Below are 7,257 nucleotides of genomic sequence, written 5' to 3'. Positions count from 1 at the left end.
GTTAAGGTGTTATGGCTCAAACACGGGATCGGGGAAGCTACTTGGGAAACCGAGAGCTCGATGAAAGAACGATACCCAAACCTATTTATCGGTAAGATTTTCGGGGACAAAAATTTCTTAAGTGGGGGAGAGTTGTGACAGCCCTAAATTGACCCTAGTCGGGAAGTGGTTTCGGGACCACAAAACCGAGTTATGAAATAATTAATTGTTATATTCTATGCTTATTATGTGTGTACATGCATATGTGGAAATTTCATTCCCTAATTTTGCCAATTGTATGAGGAATTATTAAATAGGGATCAACATGAGACATGGTGAAATATGATAGGCTAATTTTAAAGGGCTTATTAGTGCATGTCAACACAAAGGTGGACTTGCATGTCAAATTTGCCCAATTCCCTTATAGTGGCCGGCCAAGATGGATTGATGATGGGCAATTTATTTGTTGAATTAGATATTATAATAGGAAATTGGGTTATTGGAGACATAATGAATTAAAGAAAGAATAAAAAAAAAAGAGAAAGGAAGCCACTATCATATCATCTTCTCCATTGTCGAAACTGGAGAAAGAAGAAAAAGAGAAAAGCTTGGCTAAGGTTCGGCCATTGGGAGTTAAATTAAGGTTAGTCTTTTGTTTGGTTTTTGATAATTTTCACATTTTTGATATCATTGCTTTGTGTTCTTTAAAACCCATGGTTCAATTTTGTGAATTGATGATGATTTTGTGTTTTGCCATTGATGAGTGCTTGAGCTTTTTGATAGTTGTTGATGAAAAATGAAAGATATGTTAAAGATTAATATGTTTTGTGTTGAAGTTTTTGGTGATTTTGAGTAGTTAGGGCTAAATTACAAAAATAAATTTTTGAAGGACTCAAAGGTGAAATAAATGAAATGTATGGACTTATATGGGTACTAGGAAGATTCGGCCCTTAAGGAGTGTGACCAAATTTTGTGTATTTTGTGTTTTGTGGAATAAAGACTAAATTGTGAAAGTGCGAAATATTAGGGGTAAAAATGTAATTTACCTATTTATGCGTTATTAGACTAAATTGAATGAAAATATGTTAAAATGAGATTTATTTGAATATGTTAAGATCAAGAAACCAAGAAATTGGATTTAGATCGGGGAAAATCGAAAGTAGTTGAGTAGCCGATCAATTAGTCGACGACATCCGAAGAAAGTTTATAAGCAATTAGATATTAAAATTTCGGAATAAATGTTAGTTATATATGCTGAAATGGAAATATGATAAATGTATATATAGCTGAATGTGATATGTGTGAATTATATGTTAAATTAAGGCTTGGTAAGCTAGCTATTAAGGTGAAATGCTAATGTTAGTATTTGATTTGGTAATAATCTGTTTGGGGACAGCAGCAGTAAGGTGATTTTGGAAAATCGCCATAATTTGTAGGAGTTGAATTAGAAGCTGAGTGAATTATGTCATTAAAGCTTGAAGAGTCTATTTTCTTACAAAAGAAACTATAAAAACAAAAGAGTTACCGATCTTGAGATATTTGAAGTATTGTGGGGCTGAGTCAAAATGACTACTAGATTCCCTATTCTGTTTTTAGAAAATCATTATAAATTGTACAAAAATGATTATAAGATAAAATTTATATGCTTAGACTCCTTAATGAGTCTAGTTTCAAATGAGATCAAATACAACACATTTTGAATTCTGTAAAATGAGAAATTTGATTCGTAGTGAAGAGTGGTCAGAACAGTCAAACAGTAAAACAGGGGAAACTTTAAGAAAAATCTGGTATTGATTGGCCAAGCCTAAAATTCTGAAAATTTTATGGATGGAAGATATACGAGTCTATATTCAGGGAAAATTAACGGAAAGTGATTTGGAGTTTAGTAGCTCCAGTTATAAATAATTTAGTAACTACTGCTCAGGAAAACAGCTCGTAGTGAATATGCGATTTTGTTGTAAACATTAATGAAAATTTGCCAATGAATTATTTATTGATTATTATAAAGCTTACTATAATCTATGTGTGTGAAAGTCGGATCAATATATATATTATTCTGAAAGTAATACTTGAATAGTCGATTAATGACTATTTTAAATTTTGTTGAACTTAAGCTCAAGAGCAAAGGGGAACTAGATCCGATAAAGGGAAGGAAAAAGTAATTGAATAGCCATTGAAGTCGTTCGACAACATTTGAGGTAAGTCTTCGAGTAATGACCCTACTTGAATTATATTGAAATGATTAGTCATACTATGACGGATAGTCGAATGTGCATAGAGACTATGTTATAAAGCCAATCGAAATCATGCTCTTTGTGTGTGGCTATTGAGCCGAAATTGGAAAGGTTTAATAAATGCTTTGTGTTTGAGCCTTAGTAACGAAAGTGAAATATAGATGTGTCATGATTGTTGATATATGTGTGCATGAGCATTTGAATGATATCCGTGTTAAGACCCGAAGGCATTTGTGCGAATTGATATATCCGGGCTAAGACCCGAAGGCATTTGTGCGAATTGATATATCCGGGATAAGACCCGAAGGCATTTGTGCGAATTGATATATCCGGGATAAGACCCGAAGGCATTTGTGCGAATTGATATATCCGGGCTAAGACCTGAAGGCATTTGTGTGAATTGATATATCCGGGCTAAGACCCGAAGGCATTTGTGCGAATTGATATATCCGGGATAAGACCCGAAGGCATTTGTGCGAATTGATATATCCGGGATAAGACCTGAAGGCATTTGTGCGAATTGATATATCCGGGCTAAGACCTGAAGGCATTTGTGTGAATTGATATATCCGGGCTAAGACCGGAAGGCATTTGTGCGAATTGATATATCCGGGCTAAGACCCGAAGGCATTTGTGCGAATTGATATATCCGGGATAAGACCCGAAGGCATTTGTGCGAATTGATATATCCGGGATAAGACCCGAAGGCATTTGTGCGAACTGATATTTCCGGGCTAAGACCCGACGGCGTTTGTGCGAATTGATATATCCGGGCTAAGACCCGAAGGCAGTTGTGCAAGTTGATATATCCGGGCTAAGACCCGAAGGCATTCGTGCGAGTTGCTATACCCGGGTTAAGACCCGAAGGCAATTGAGCTTGTGGTTATATCCGGCTAAATTCCGAAGAAACTTGGGTTTGAATGTGAGCGTTTTGTGCTGCAATAAATTCAATTAATACGCTCGATAAACCCAAACGATAAGGTATGTTTGCATGTGCTTCGAAAAAAAAAGTCGATTCGCTTTAAATAATATTCGTTCAATCGACTAACGAATTTTCGGCTTTTAGATAGGTTGATACCTTGTGTGTGTATATGTTGATGAAGTGTGAAGTAAGTTTTCTTATGAGAATGTGAATTAATAAAGTGATTTATTTAGCTATGTGAATGCAATACTTTAGTCAAAGCCGATTTCATTACTTGAAACTTACTAAGCTTTAAAATGCTTACCCCGTTGCTTTGGCTCTCTGTTTTATAGATATTGTTCGTTAGCTATCGGATTCGGGATCATCGAAGTCGAAGTCATCCACACTATCAAAGCTCTTTTGGTACTCTTTTAGTTGAACTCTGGATATGGCATGTATAGGACTACCCGTTTGTTGTGGGTCATGGACCCTTTGGACTTGTATAATTTTGGTTAGCCATGCGAAAATGGCTTATATATGTTTGAGTATAATGTTATAATCATTTAGTGTGAATATGCTTGACAAGGATTGGCCATGGGAATGGTTAATCACCATCATCATTTGTGCTACTCATGCTAAAAGGGCTAGTTGAATTATGGAAACTATGAAATAGGTAAAGTCTACCTTAAAGGCAGATGCTGACAGCAGCAGTGATGTAGATTTGGAAAATCACTAAAAATAGTAGGAATGGAATTAAATAGTGAATAAATTATGTAAACGAACCCTGATGAATCTATTTTCATAGGAAAGTAACGAAATGATCATATGGACAGTATGTTAAGAGATATTCAGGTTCTCGTGAGACAGGGCCAGAACAGTTTCTGGATTCCCTGTTCCGACTTTGGAAATCCATTATAAATTAACCAGAGATAATTAGGAGTCATACCATATATTTATAGATTCCTCTCTGAGTCTAGTTTCCATAGAAACAAACGGTATCAGTATTGAAGCTCTGTGCAGGGAGATATCCAAGTCGTAATGCGCAAAGGTCAGTGTAGTCGATCCCTGTAACATGGGGACTTTGACTAATAAACTGTACTAATTGGCCTGACCAAAAATTCTAGAAAAAAATATGTAGATGGGCAGTTGAGTCTAGTTTCAGGGAAAAATCACGAAACTGATTTTCGAGTTGTGAAACTCAAGATATGATTTTTAAAGTGACTAGTATGCAGATTGGGCAGCGTCTGGGAAATATTTTTTATAAGGGGTTTAAAGTCTGTTAACACCTCGTGTTCGACTCCGGTGTCGGTCTCGGGTTCGGTGTGTTACACATAATGTCTCCAGATTAAAAACCTAACTATCAAAAAATATCGATACCACCAAACAAAGTATTGATACTCCTTCCCCGAGTATCGATACTTAAGAAAAGGTATAGATACCAAATCTCTATTCTATTTCTTATACGTCTTATTTCACAAAGGTATGGATTTTCAAAGCCTAATCTCGATACCTCTGCTACTGGAGTTAAAAATACAGCATAGAAAAGCAAATAATTCATCTCAAGTAACTTCTAAGTAACATGCATCAAGTACTTTAAGTATTTCATCATTCAATGACTAAATTTAACTGTCCAAAACGTCAAATTATCTAGATAAGATTCGTCATGCCAACATCGATATTTAAAATTCCTAACATAAAAATAACACGAAATTCTTATAGGCAAATCAAAATGTTTAAAGATCAATAACCCAAAAATAGATCTACCACATTACCTAATTTCCCCAATGTGAATATAAGTAATAAAGCACCTACCATAAAAGCCTAGACTTCCTTCGATCACTTCTTTGGAAACTACACCACCCACACTGTGACATCTCTATGCATAGGTTAGAATGAGTGGGTAAGCTTTAACAAGCGTAGTGAATGCAAGAATTTCCACAATGCAAACATGTTATCATGCAACACAACCAACCATTTACTCACAAGTATCTCATTCTTAAGTCTAGCATTACATAGTATTTAATCATGCATCGTATAAAAGGTCATTCTCATTACGCATACATATCCACTCAAGCATAGAATAGAATCCACACAGTTACATAAAATATGATAAATTTGGATAAGATGGCATTTGCGTTATGAAACATATAGTGAGCTCTATTATCACACATCGGATACACGGATCTCCTTTACACCATATGGACTCATAAAATCAACATGTCCCAAAAGTGAAGTGTTTAGCTAACACTCTCCTTATTTCCCCTCACATGTCCCGTTGTATAGAGCTTAGCTCTCATTCCCTTATCTCTCCAAACATGTCCTAGGGCCTCAACATCCAAAACCACTAAATATATAGGTGAGTACTCACAATCCTATGGCATGCCAATTATATCCATGTAACACCACTTACCCGTATTCAATGCTAGAACAAGATACGAGGCATTACCGGACTTACATCATAAACAAACATGCAATTCTGAGTCATAAATTTGCATCCAAATTAAAACCATTTATATTCAATCATAATGTCCCTAATACGATCCTTCAAGGCCTAAAACATGCGTTAGAAGTGGTTCAGGACTAAACCGAGCACTTAGAAAAGTTCTACAAAACTTAGAAAATTTTTGCTATGAACAAGGGTGACACGCCCATGTGGGCAGGCCATGTGGTCACACACGTCCATGTCCCTAACACGTGTAACTCTCTGACTTGCAAGTCTTGAACAAATGAGGTCACACGACCAAGTCACACACCTGTGTGCCAGGCCGTGGGGGTAATTAAATTTTCATAAAATAGGTGCAGACTTCACATGGTTGGGACACACACCCATGTTTGAGGTCGTGTCCCTCACACGGCTGAGATATACGCCCGTGTCTCTGCCAGCATGCTCAATTCTGAGCATTCTGTTTCTCAAAATTTAGGTGTAGGGGACACACAACCAAAACACATGCCCCATGGGGCAAGCCGTGTGTCACACACAGCCTAGACACACACTTGTGTATCTGCCCATGTGGACAAAATAAAGGCTATTTGCCAAGCCATTTGTCAGCCTCATTTCTACCTTCACACACACAAGTTCAATGACATAATTCATGATATACTTAGGTAACCAAACATCCACAAACAAGGCCAAATTATGCCATTCCATTATCCACACTCAACCTATTTACAACATCATATTTTGTCAAACCAAATCATACCCACTCACATACTACAAGTTTCAATATGGCTACCAATAACATGCATAATTTTTCCTTAGTTTCTCTAGCATAGCAATGAGCCAATCTTAACCATTCAACAACCAAAACCATTAAGCCACATTCAACCATTTACCAAGCATTTATAACCACATCACACAAGAGACAATTGCACATGAATGCATGTATAATTATATATAAGCTTACAACCAATTCAACCTAAATAAGTCAAGTTACATAGCTAAACACCATATCAAGCCTTTGGCAATTACAAGCCAATACATTTGGCCAAATTCATAATGACATATTGTAACACCCCTAACCCGTATCCGTCGCTGGATTAGGGTTGTAAGGTATTACCGGACATAACACAGTTCGATACAGTTACTCAATTCAAAAATATTTATAGAGAGATCTAATGCTTAACTTATAACCCGATACAATTCATTCATATTCAAATGGAATATGCGAACTCAACATTCAAAGCATACTAATAGTTTATAAATAAATGGATCTGTCAACTTGCAAATTTATAAAGTTACATATTATCATATTCATATAAGTAGCATATACCTCAATGTCCCATTCATTTCAATGCTAACCAAAATTTGTATACCATTCTCCAAAAACAAGTATATTAAATCATACACATATACCAAAATAAATTCTAGTCATATGAATATATAGCTGAATACATTTTAATACCAAAACATGATATAAAATATACTTTTCAAAGATAATTTAATCATCGATTATCGATACACATGTATATTCAAGACACAACTTCCATGAACCATCTTTAAAAGAAATATACAATATATCTCCCATCATATTCAGTCATTATAATATGTCCTTTATTACCAACTCATTTATAGCATGTTAACCTAACATAATAACCTAAATTTCATATATAAATTTTCTTATACAAACTGCGTCCAAGTTGAGC

Source organism: Gossypium hirsutum, chromosome A08 (assembly GCF_007990345.1).
Source record: "Gossypium hirsutum isolate 1008001.06 chromosome A08, Gossypium_hirsutum_v2.1, whole genome shotgun sequence".
Taxonomy (NCBI): Eukaryota; Viridiplantae; Streptophyta; class Magnoliopsida; order Malvales; family Malvaceae; genus Gossypium; species Gossypium hirsutum.
This window is presented reverse-complemented; position numbering follows the sequence as displayed.